Here is a 12,606-nt window from a genome sequence, read left to right on the forward strand (position 1 = left end):
ACTCGGCGAGTCCATGCCTAAAAAGTGATCAAATCGATCCAACTCGCCGAGTTGGTTCATGCACTCGACGAGTTGGACCCCCAGACAGCATAAATTCGACTTTTTTTGGCTGGAATTGGACTAGGAACATTACCCTAAGATGTTTTTGAACTTATAAACTTGTTTTTGATGTGGTAATGTTCATGCTAATCCAATTTCAAAGATAATTGTCAATAGATTCATGTTTTGTATTAGTTTAAGGTTTAGACTAATTACATGAAAAGTTTGATTTGAATTATCTTGTTCTTATGAGTTGCTTAGATTAATAGAAAAGTTGAGTGAAATAGTTGTTTTCAATCCAAATTAATCTAAGAGTTGATTCTAAAATGTGTTTTTGTAACTTGTCCTCAAGTTATATGAAAATTCACATTTAAGTTTCATAAAACTCATAAAAGTTGGCAAAGGTTACAAAATGAAGAGTCTAGTTCTAATTAAATGGTGTTATGACTCCATAATTTGTCCTCAAGTTATGGAGGACCAAGAGTCTCTTCATTAAATAATAAATTAAAAAAAAAGTGTAACCTTAATTAATTCCATAAGTTATAAAATAAAGAAAAGTTAATTCTTTTATTAGTTTAAAGTCTTCCATAACTTGTCCTCAAGTTATGGAACTTGAAGAGTGTTTGGATTAAAACTACTTTAAACATATAAGTTATGGAATTAATTAGTTTTGAATAGTTTCAAAACTTGCCCTCAAGTTTTGGAATTTGTAAAGTTTTCTCTTATGAATACTTTAATTCCAAGTTAGCCCTTAGAATTTTAAAAGTTAAAATTCAACCCTTATACTTTATAATATTATAAGTTAATAATATATATATATATATATATATATATATATATATATATATGTATGTATGTATAAGAGTAAAGTCAGTCTTACCGCTAGTACGTCTCATTCACGAAGCCGGTCTATAAGGTGGGTATAAGGTTGTTGCATATAAAATGGCAACTTAATGGGTGTCCACTCTCACCCACCGCTTGCTTGACTGGTGGAGGGTCGTTAGCCGAACGGGTTTGACAGGACTAGAATTCTCCCTTCATTAAAAGTATTAATGATAAATACTAAGTAACTAAACTCTTAATAATACCCAATCTTAGTTACTTAGGAAAATGTGAATAAGGTGCTAATCCATGAAATTACACTTTGCACTTTGTTTAAGTCGGTTAGTGGAGCGTGTGTGGTTAACCGGCACACTAACTCGTATTTAACAAGGTAGGTAAAGGGTAATTTAATGTTTATCTTAGTATCAATGGAGCGTGTGTGGTTAACCGGCACATCGATTGAGGGGTAAACACTTAAGGGTACCAAGTAATTTGCATGGTTACTTAACACCTTGTTTTGTGATCCTCGGCATCCCAGTCACAAAACCTGAAGGGCACACTCGAGATTGAAACATGCCATTGAACAGTTCAATGAATCTCAAAGATCTAGGAGTTTCAAAACCAATTAAAAAAAACCTAATTATTATTTCGTTTTTCATGGTGGAAATTGGTGAATCGTCATTCACCTACCTTCAAATATTTTATAGCTTGGATTACGGCATCCCTCTTCTAAGTTATAAAATAGTTTGTTGAGTCCTAGCCTTAATATTTCATATTGGGTGTCATATTAAGGACTTAAGATCAACTATCTTGAATATCTCCCAAAAGATGTCTGGTTTAGACATTTATGATCTTCCTAAATCTCTTGAAACAAGATTTCCTAATGAAGATGATGTCCCATGGATATCATACTTCTTCACCTCTTCAAATTATTCTCCCTAACCCACAAGTTATTGAAAAGTTTAAGGTCACTCAGGCCCTATTGGCAAGGCAAGGTCTAGGTGTGATCACATCTTGGAGATGTAGTCACATATTGACAAGCCGGGAGAGTTGGGTGTCAAAGTCTTGAGAAAGTTGGTGGTTCAATCACTTTCTAAGTCACATAGTGAGTTCCTTTGGGACACCTATGAAACAGACTATGACAAGACCCTTAATGATCTTATCTATTTTTTAAGATCAACTTCCTTAAAACTTGATGGACATTGACAATAGTGACACAGGAAATCCAGAAAAGCATTCTCTTCCCAATGGAAAGGGATCGGCCATAGTCAACTCGGTTGACCAAATGGTAAAGAGAAAAGCTAAGTCTGTGATAGTCCCGTGTACCATTATCAAAGGGTCCATATGTTTATATTGCCAAAGGAAGGGACATTGGTTACGAATCTGCCAAAATTACCTAAGGATGTTGAAGTCAATAAGTCTGACTCTACTTCAGGTAAAGTCCACTATCTAACTCTGCTAAGTTTCTAATCTGAGATTCTTGATACATGATGTGACTGGGTTACATGTTGATGTTTTAAGAATCAAAGAAAAGTAAAGAAACTTAAAGAAAGAATATGTTGAATCTGATCGCGTAGATGGATTTCTATCGCGTAGCTTGAAGATCGGATTCTTGAGCTACTTCTTAGGAGTTATGATATATTGCTTAGGAATAGATAACAACAAGTTTTCATATGGATTGTAAGGATAAGTTTTTCCGCAAAGTTTTAAAATAAAAGAAAATTTTAGATTTTATTTATTTTAAAAATATCCTTACAATGGCATTTGAGGAAGAATTGTTGCTTATATGATTCCATTAATAGCAAGAGTGGAAATTTGAAATTGGTTCTTTCATTTGTGGTAATGTCTAAATTTACCAAATAAGGAAAGATTCTCATCACCCAAGTTGCAATTGGACCGAAACTTGGAATCATGCAAGTTGTATAGCATGATGAATGAGAACATTCAAGTATTGGAAAAATTAAGACTAATTACTTGTTCACATGGATGTGTGAGTCAAGTAACGGACTAAGGGATCGAGTACACATTCTTGTGCACTGATTAAGTCCACCACAAAAGATCGATAAGATTATTCATCATAATTTACTAAAGCTTAGTAAATATGGTTATACTTACAGGCTAAAGTATAATTTTGAGACATTGGAAAAGTTTCAATGTAAGGTAGAGCGAATAAGAAGAATCAACTTAGGCATAAGGGTAAAAGTTTCTCAAAAATCTAAAAAGATGGGAGAGTACTTTAGTATCAGTTTTTGTGATCATCTTAATGATTAAGAAACCATATCAAAGTTAGTTCTCTAAGGAAATCTTAGTGTATTCTTATGACTAAGAAGAGGAACTTGAACTGTTGAAATGGTTAAATCAAGAAGATGAGTCATACTTCGTTCCAATACAAGTCTTAGAGTCATACTCCAAGATTGTAACTTAAGTGACATGTCCTAAAGAAGGTTTAAAACACTTGTCAAATGTAAGAGTAAAAGTTTTCTACTCTTGTACATTTGAAATTGGTAAGTTGTGATGTTTTGGATAAAACAAAGACCAACTTAGGCCAATTTTGTGAAGTGTTTGTCTTGATTAGAATCCAAACTATCTCTTGAATATCTGACAAGAAAGTCTTATATGTCAAGAGGACAGTGGGAGTCTTAAAGGTCTTGAAAGTCTCAAGAACTAATCAAGAATAAAACCTGAAGTTCTTCACTAGCACACGACTTGAGGTTTATAACCTATCGTGTTGACATATTTTGTGCCCATTCCAGTTAAAGTTGGATTTGCATATGAGTTCTTAGAGTTCTCAATTAATTGCACAACAACTTGGAAGCAATGGTAGGCGCTTGAGCTGCCAGGTGGCAAGAAATTAAGATTGAGTTCAATCCATATGAGTGTGGATTTGTCATTATCCTTGTCTTGTGTCTATGGTTTTGACAATCCACATGGATAAGAACACATACACCATTAAATCTAAGTGTCATAAGGTTTCTCTCCGATTCATGAAAATGTTGGTGAGGAAACACTTTCACTAAGTAGATTTTAGCTAGATAGCAACTGTGATATTTGCATTCTCAAAGTCGTTACTGGAGCGTGTGTCGTTTACCGACACACTAACCTGGACTTGTGAGAAGTGGCAAAAAGGTCTAACAATTATGATTACAGCATCCCTCTTCATAATTGTTTGGACACACAAGTGTGCTATCTAAGGGAAGGTGTATGATTTTGATAAAGTTTTATCAAAACAATCTAGTATCAGAAATCTGAACTTTGGTAAGAAAGTCAGCTGATTTCTGAGTACATGTCAAAGCTAGTGGGAGCATAAGTGTTACGCTAATAATCATCATGTTAGTGGGAGCATGATCATTATGATAAGTATTGCAAGTTAGCAATGTTAATTATAGAAAACAAAAGTTTCAATTGGGAAAGAGTTGTTTTGCTATAATTAAGGGAGAGGAAATTATACTTCATCTCAAATCTATAAGCTTAGATTGTGAGGTTTTAATCATTTAGTCAAGAATATATATGAATTTCATGTTGGAATGGCTCAACATAAGGAAATTTTGTATATGAGTCCATTATTTGCGTTCTAAAATTCTATTATGATTACGACATCCCTTTTCATAATCTGAATTATGAGAACTTGGCAAATTGAAATGGAAATGTTATAGCAAAAGACTGGTTTAGTCTTTATGTGAGACATCATGAATCGATTCTCATATGCTTCGGATATAGGATCGATTACATGTGCTATATTCATCCTTTCTAAAATTTTCCAAATGCCTGGGGCATTAAGAAGGGAAAAGGTTTAGAACTGGATATGACTAAAAGGATTAAACAATTGACGAGGAAAATCTAAGGTTTACCAAAGATTTGGTGCTCAAGGACAATTGGAAGTATATTGATAATTCTGGAAGGACCATATTGACATAGTCTGTAAGGAGGCAACTCTTGTTCAGAAGTGATAGTCAAAATGGAATCTGGAAATGTTTCAAAGTTAGAATTATTTAATCTGTGTAAGATTAAGGAAACTTAATGCAAGAAGGATGTTTCCAAGGAGTTGATCTCCTTTGGAATACTTTGCAATGTTTGTTGTCGAGTCCTTGTGACTTTGTGCATAATCATTACAAGAAGATCAATGCATATAAGTTTAGAATCTAACAGATTTCAGTAAATGGAATGAATTTGGAATTCTTGCATTTGCAGTAAGGATTTGGGAGTGTGAAATGAGAATCATTCAAGTTATGTTCAATTGATCTATTTCACAAAGTAAAGATCATAGACAAACATAGTATGCATACTTGGTGTGTGGCATGACTAGTGTTTAGAAAACATAGTGTACATGCTTGGAGCATGGGACAACTATTGTTTTAAATTCAAGAATAAAGTTGATAGTTGAAACAGTATACAATGAATAATGTGTAATCATATGGTGATAAATAAAACGTGTTTTATTTATGTTCATAGGTTTTGATACCATATTGGATTCAATTATTATTGTGTTTTATTTTGCATGTTTTGACTTCCAGAATAAACTGGGTTATTCTTCCGGAATGACTAAGTTATTCAAACCATCCACAGTCGGTCATATGTTGGAAGTAGATATGAATTAAGATTGTCATGGGTTGGCTTGTAGAGGTCTAAGGTGTTGGAAAAAGGGCTACAACACTCATGAGTGATCATAAGTTCTGAGTATTGGATTCAACCCGCACTCATTGGAATCACTTCATGGATTTTATCACGAGTGATCATGAGACGATAATATCTTATATTCTTCAAACCTAGAGATATGAGTTGTTACTATGAGTTGGTTGTACATTGATTGCACGAAAACGCATTTGGTAACTCGGTGCTATAAAACGTGCCTTTGTGTATGATTCAACAAGTAGTAGAACAAGCCATATGAGTCGAAGTTTATCCATTCCTTTTAGCTTCGGGATAAAAGTGATATCTGTGGGCCCCTCGATGATTTGATGATGACAAATGGAAGTGCTCGGCCGGGCCAGGACTGATTTCATTTCTTCAATTAGTCAGTCGTCATAAATCGGAAATCGGGAAACAACAAATGGACATAGAGAATGATTATAATCCATGTCTCAATCCATATGATATCTAGAATGGAGGAATATATGATCCCTTATCTAGTAGACAAGTCACTGACAAAGGTCAGAGTTCATCTACAAGGTCAGAGTTCGATAGAAGCTTTTGAGAGCTACGATTGCCAGTTGGTTCCTGAAGTCATACGCAATAATAGTTTTAGACTTATCCAAGTGGGAGACTGTTGGATTAATGTCTAAGTCCATAACTATAATTGGTAAGACTTGACCCGACCCGGCATGGTCCATTTGGATTGCATGGCATCATGCACTTGGATAGACTATAATGAGAGAAATAAGACACTTATGGTTATTAATATATTATAAGTACTAGTATATTAATAATAAGAATAATAAGATTATTTAATTAGTATTGATCAAGAATTAATCTAGGATTAATTAAGTGATCAAAAGAAGACTAATTAAATATATGGGTTGATTGTGTAAATCATCCATACTTGTATAGTGGGCTAATGCTCCATGGATAATCAAGTTTGGCTAAAACCCATAGGATGGTCCATGGATGCTCCATGGTGTATTCGAACCCATGGATCCAAGGAAATGGAAAGTCATGACAATTAGGGTTTACCCTAATTGTAACACTATATAAAGATCTTATTCTTGACAAAATCGGCCACTAGTATCATACTAGAGAGAGTAAGAAAGGGCTAGCCGATTTTCATGAAGTGTAGAATTCTCTCAAGTTATTCCAATTGTATTTGGTGTTGTGTGAACCATTTGAGGTGTCACACTTGGGGCACTTGGCACTCAAGCTTCATGAAGACTTTCTACATCAAAGAGGTATGTATTCTATCTTGTTGCATTCATTGTTTTGTATGCTAGATTAGGATAATACCTTGGAAGTTCTTATTTGCATGTATAATAGAGAAAACATAGATCCAAGGTATTTAGGGTTGCATGTACACTTAGGAGTAATAGAATGCTCATAACCCAACAATTACGCCCAGCGTACCCCTAGGTACGCCTAGCGTACCCAGGCGAGTCCGCGTCCAAATTAAGCGCATGAGTACGCGCAGCGTACTCCCCAGTACGCCCAGCGTACTCATTTGCTACAAGAACTCTCTCAAGGGACCAATTTTGACAACTTGATAAAATGGAAGGGTTAAATAGCTTTACCTGGATTTCGGGATGTTACAATTCTCCCCCACTAGAACCAGACTTTGCCCTTGAAGTCTCATGCCAAAAACAACTTCGGATGCTGCTCCCGGATCTCTCACTCCGTCTTCCAAGTCAGCTCGGACCCCTTCCGATGCTGCCACTGGACCTAAACTAGGGGCACCTCCTTGTTCCTCAGAATCTTGACCTTCCGGTCCAATATCGCTGTAACATCCTGATTTCCCAGGTATATTATTTTATTTAATTATTTTAGTGTTCGAGGAGGAAGTCGGCGAGTTGGAGCCTAGACTCGCCGAGTAGGGTCACGGATGTTCATCCGGGTTCACGTCCGGACTCGGCGAGTCCATTAGTGGACTCGGCGAGTCCATGCTGTTTAATGAAACCCTAATCCCCCAGGTTTGGAGCCTATTTAAGGGCACTTATAGCCTCCCATTGCAGCTACCAGTCCCTTGAGAGAACCCTAAGCGAGCCAAATCGTTGTGAGGGAGAAGAAGTCACTTTTTGATCCTTGAACCTTTGGTTTAGCAAGAAGAAGGTGACAAGAGCAAAGAGGAGGTGCCATTCAAGCAGTACCAGAGTTCAGAGACATCATTTTGAGGTAATGGTTCGAACCTCCTTCAGTTTTGGTGTTGATCATTAGATTTAGGGTTTTCTAACCCCTTTGGAGAGTGATTATGTGGAGCAAATGGTCCCTCTTCGAGTTTGTGCCTTGGATCCGTACTCAAAGAGGTCCAGAGACCTTGATCCTTGGAGCTTTATGGACCAGTTTGGGGTTATTGGCCTTAGGTTGCCATTTTTGGGACTAAATCTCCTTTTGATGCCTTGTTGTGGTTATACAAGCATCAAGTTTCGAACTTTACATGACATTCATGCTTGGGGAGGCAAGATCTATGGTTTGGGAAAACAGATCTGACCTCAGGAGGTCAGTAGAGTTTGTGCGTGGCATGAACTCGCCGAGTTGTTCTTGAGACTTGGCGAGTAGGGTTAGGGTTTCACGTAAATTACTCAGTGGATAGACTTTCCGAGTTGGGGGATGACTCAGTGAGTCAGGAGGGTTTAGAGGACTGGAGTTCAAGGCGGTACCCGCCGAGTTATTCTTGAGACTCGGCGAGTTGAGTCGGGGTAGCCCCGCGATTCCTGTTTGGTATGAATCGTCGAGCATAGGGAGGGACTCGACATACCAAGCGAGTCAAAGAGTTAGTGGACATGTGTGTACTCGCCGAGTCACCGGAGTGCACTCGGCAAGTTGGGTCAAAGTTTGACCGTTGACTTCTGTTGACTTTTAGGGTTTGGTCAGCAATGTGGCCTTTGGGCCTAGAAGGGGGTAAAATGGTCTTTTACCCTTAAGAGAGTGCCAAGAGAGGTTTGAGTCTAGTCTCGAGAGTTATGTTCATGAGAGCACTTGCCTTATGTGATAGATGGTGGCGAGTTCGAGATGCAAGCATGAGGATATCTGCTTACTGCTTGCCAGGTGAGTCTTCTCACTATACTTTACCTTGAGTAGGTAACCAGAGTTATGTGATAGAGTATTTGTATGCTATGTATGTTATGTACTGCATTATTTCTATGTGATTTATGATGTGCGTGTTTACAGAGTTAGAACAGGAAGGTTCCCAGAGTTAGAACCGGATGGTTCACAGAGTTAAGCCCGGAAGGTTCACAGAGTAGGGTCCACGGACCCACAAAGTTATAGCCTCGAGTGGCTAATACGTGTTATGTGTGGTATTTTGGGGAACTTACTAAGCTTCGTGCTTACAGTGTTTTATGTTATGTGTTTCAGGTTTCTCTCAGGATCACGGGACGGCACCGGCTCGATTGTACACACCAGAGAAAGAGTCATGTTTTGAAGATCCTGGTTTATTATGCAAGTGAAAATGGAGTTATGTTTTGTAATTCGATTATGAATGAGATTTTAAGAAAAGTGTTTTATGAATTAAACGATTATTTTTAAATGAAAAATTGTTCTGAAATTTACAGTATTACAAGTTGGTATCAGAGCCTTGGTTTGAGGGATTTGGATGCACCTTTGGGTGATCTGGACTCAAACTGAGGAAGTAAGAAACGTTTTCAAAGAAATAATTTTCGAAAGCGAATAAGAGTTCAAAGAGAAAGCGAGAAAGAGTAGTGTGTACAATCAGCCAGAGCCCGAACGGTGATTTCCCAAAATACCCTTACTTTTGTGTTATGAGATATTTATGATGCACTTTATGAGATATTATTGCATGCTAGAGACAGGCTAGGTATTTCATATCTTAGGACTAGAGTGACCTGATTTGTGATGCCTTAGCCTAGGAATTGCTGTTATATGCAATGTGCTTTTGAGTATGTGGTGAGTGAGAATATTTAGTTGGAATCCTTTAGGGGATTTGAGTAGAGGAGTAATCTAGGGGAGATGCCTAGATGAGTACCGTGGTACTTAGCGAAAGAATAGTTAGAACCCGCGAGGGGAAGAGTTGCAGAGTTCAGTGGTACTTTCAAGGATGAGCAGAGCAAGCGGAGTTATCATCCAGAGTGAGTCCTATGTATTCTTCGATGCTCGAATGCTGCTTGCTTCGTGCTTTGTGGAACTCTCGATGATGGGAGTCAGCTACCAAGCGAATATGACGATATTCAGGAGGTAGATGGCTGACATCATTAGGAGCTCTTCAGCAGCTGATGGCAAAGAAGTGTGGGAATCTAGGAAGAGCCTAGGGAGTAACCTTAGCCAGATGAGTGCGCTGGCAGAGTAGAGAATTGCTGGGGAGCAAGCACGCGCGATGGAATTGGTGAACGAGAAGGTCGAGCAGCTACTAAGGAGCTCCACAATAGTCCGTGTGGAAAGTATGGGTAGATGTGGCAGGTAGTATGGGCCCGTACTGACTGAAAGCAGAGGACCCATACTTGATACAGGGAGTATTCTGAAGGTTCTAATGAGCAGGTTGAGGAGTGATGCTATGGTTCGAGTACCATACATCGGAGCGGATTGAGGAGTGATGTTATGGTTCGAGTACCATACATCGGAGCGGACTGAGGAGTGATGTTATAGTTCGAGTACCATACATCGGAGCGGGTTGAGGAGTGATGTTATGGTTCGAGTACCATACATCGGAGCGGATTGAGGAGTGATGTTATGGTTCGAGTACCATACATCGGAGCGGATTGAGGAGTGATGTTATGGTTCGAGTACCATACATCGGAGCGGGTTGAGGAGTGATGTTATGGTTCGAGTACCATACATCGGAGCGGATTGAGGAGTGATGTTATGGTTCGAGTACCATACATCAGAGTGGATTGAGGAGTGATGTTATGGTTCGAGTAACATACATCGGAGCGGGTGGAGGAGTGATGTTATGGTTCGAGTACCATACATCAGAGCAGATGGAGGAGTGATGCTATGGTTCGGGTACCATACACCGGAGCATATTAAGAAGAGATGTCATGGGATGAGTACCATGGTTCGTAGTGAATGATGCTTTTGGTTCTCCGGTTGTCCGGTCATGATTGATGAGGTAGAGATTGGACGCTATGGGTTTTAGGCCTGTGGGCCATGATTGAGTTCGAAGAGGCGTCCCTTGAGAGGGAGGTCGAGAGCCTTTCAGAGTATTTTGGTAAGGAGTCAGAGGGAGGGGAGAATTTCGGTCTGAGTTGAGCAATCAGTCGATAGAGGAGATGTCACCTTCTATGACCTGGGTAGTGCTATTTATGTTCGTGTGCGAAACATGAGAGGCATGATGTTTAAGTTTTGGATTTGGGGGTAAACCCTGCAGGTTGTCATTGATGATGATTTTCCATCAGAGTATCAGGTAGCATGTGTGCTGCGAGACAGTGATTTACCATGAGCAGATAGTCAGTTAGGACTGAGATAGTCGAGGACCACGTTACACCTATTTGAGTATAGTAGGGCGTATTGTAGAGGTATCAGTGGGGAGTCCAGTCGAGTTTATCAGTGTAGTGGTTTTTCTATCTATGTTGGGTATTGAATATGGGAGTGGGTCCCAGTTCTTGGGATGATCCATGTGTTGGATCGTCGGTTGATGAGTCAAGGTGGGGGAGTATGATGATTCTGTGGTCCAGTCTATGAGTCAGTGATGTTATTAGACAGTTGAGTTGTTTGGTATTGGATTGGTATGAGACTTGGAACGACTAGAGGCAGTCGTGACGAGAAGTTCTTGAGGATTTCATCTGTGGTTCAGAGTATATGAGATCGATTGATTTCCTTAAAGGGGATTATCGGGCATTGTGTAGCACTTTCCAGGGGCAGGTGCGTTATTGCTAGTGAAAATAGTTTGTGACATTGTTGGTGTGTCAGATAGTGATGGTTCGAACCCTAAGTGGGAGAGAACCGGGTGATTTATTGAGAGAACCAGAGATTTGTGCAAGAGCGGTTAGGGGTTGGATACAGAAACATGCGGCTTGAATTCATGAGATCAGGGTCATTGGTGATCAAAGAAAGGTGCAGGGTGAGATAATGCATGTGGTATATGTCTGAAAGAAGGATGGGTGTCTCCACGGCGGGTGGTCAATGGTCAGGAATCTGGTAGTGGTCAGAGTCGTTTCAAGTGGAAGACTCGTAATGATGGTATGGGTAGTTGAGAACTTCTGTGTTGAAATATGGGTAGAAGATTGTCAAGTAGCCAACTCCCGGGCTGGGATGTGTATTCTTGCTTGGATTTTGAGCAGTAGTGGAAAGGGTTTCGTAGGATCATCAGTGTGTTTTGAAGAGCTAGCGCCTTCCTTGTATTCCAATTGAGTGTTTGGATGCACTGAAGTTGCGCATTGAGTGAAATAGGAAATTATTATGGGATTCAGAGGAAATGTATTGTTGTATGTGTATGGTCCTGCGAGTAAGGGAATCAGTGGTAGAGGCAGGACATTGTGATACTCTGTTATGGTGTTCCGTGGTTTCCGCGTATAGCGTCCCAATTTCGGAGTTATTTAGAGTCTTGGGTTTAAGACGACTTGTGATGTGTCAGGTATCTACGGTTCCAGTGGGAGCCCTTCGTGTGTTGTCGTCAGGAGGGATTATTTAAGGAAGTGGATCTCCTGAGGTAGGTTCTGTGTTATGTCGGTTGCCACCAGAGTCTGTAATGCATATCGGGGCAAGTGTGTGTGTAACTATCTATGACAGTCTTCGGTGAATGAGTTAGTGAACATAGTGTGGCATTGTAATGAGAATGAGAGTATAGGGTGAAGCTACGGGGAGCCGTAGTATTCACCAGTCAGAGGGTGTTGTGATGCTACGGGGAGCCGTAGTACTCACAAGTCAGAGAGAGAGAGAGAGAGAGTTGTGATACTACGGGGAGCCGTAGTATTCACCAGTCAGAGGATGTTGTGATGCTACGGGGAGCCATAGCACTCACAAGTCAGAGGGAGGGAGTCCCGGTACTACGGGGAGCCATAGTACTCACTAGTTAGTTGGCATTGTGATACTACGGGGAGCCGTAGCACTCACTAGTCAGAGACTGTCGTAATGTTGCAGGAAGCCATAGTACCCACTTGACGGCAAGAGAGTGTGATGATGGAGTGTTCTCTGATAAGTGCATGATGCAGA

Source organism: Lactuca serriola, chromosome 7, assembly GCF_051521515.1.
Source record: "Lactuca serriola cultivar US96UC23 chromosome 7, Lser_US96UC23_V15, whole genome shotgun sequence".
Taxonomy (NCBI): domain Eukaryota; kingdom Viridiplantae; phylum Streptophyta; class Magnoliopsida; order Asterales; family Asteraceae; genus Lactuca; species Lactuca serriola.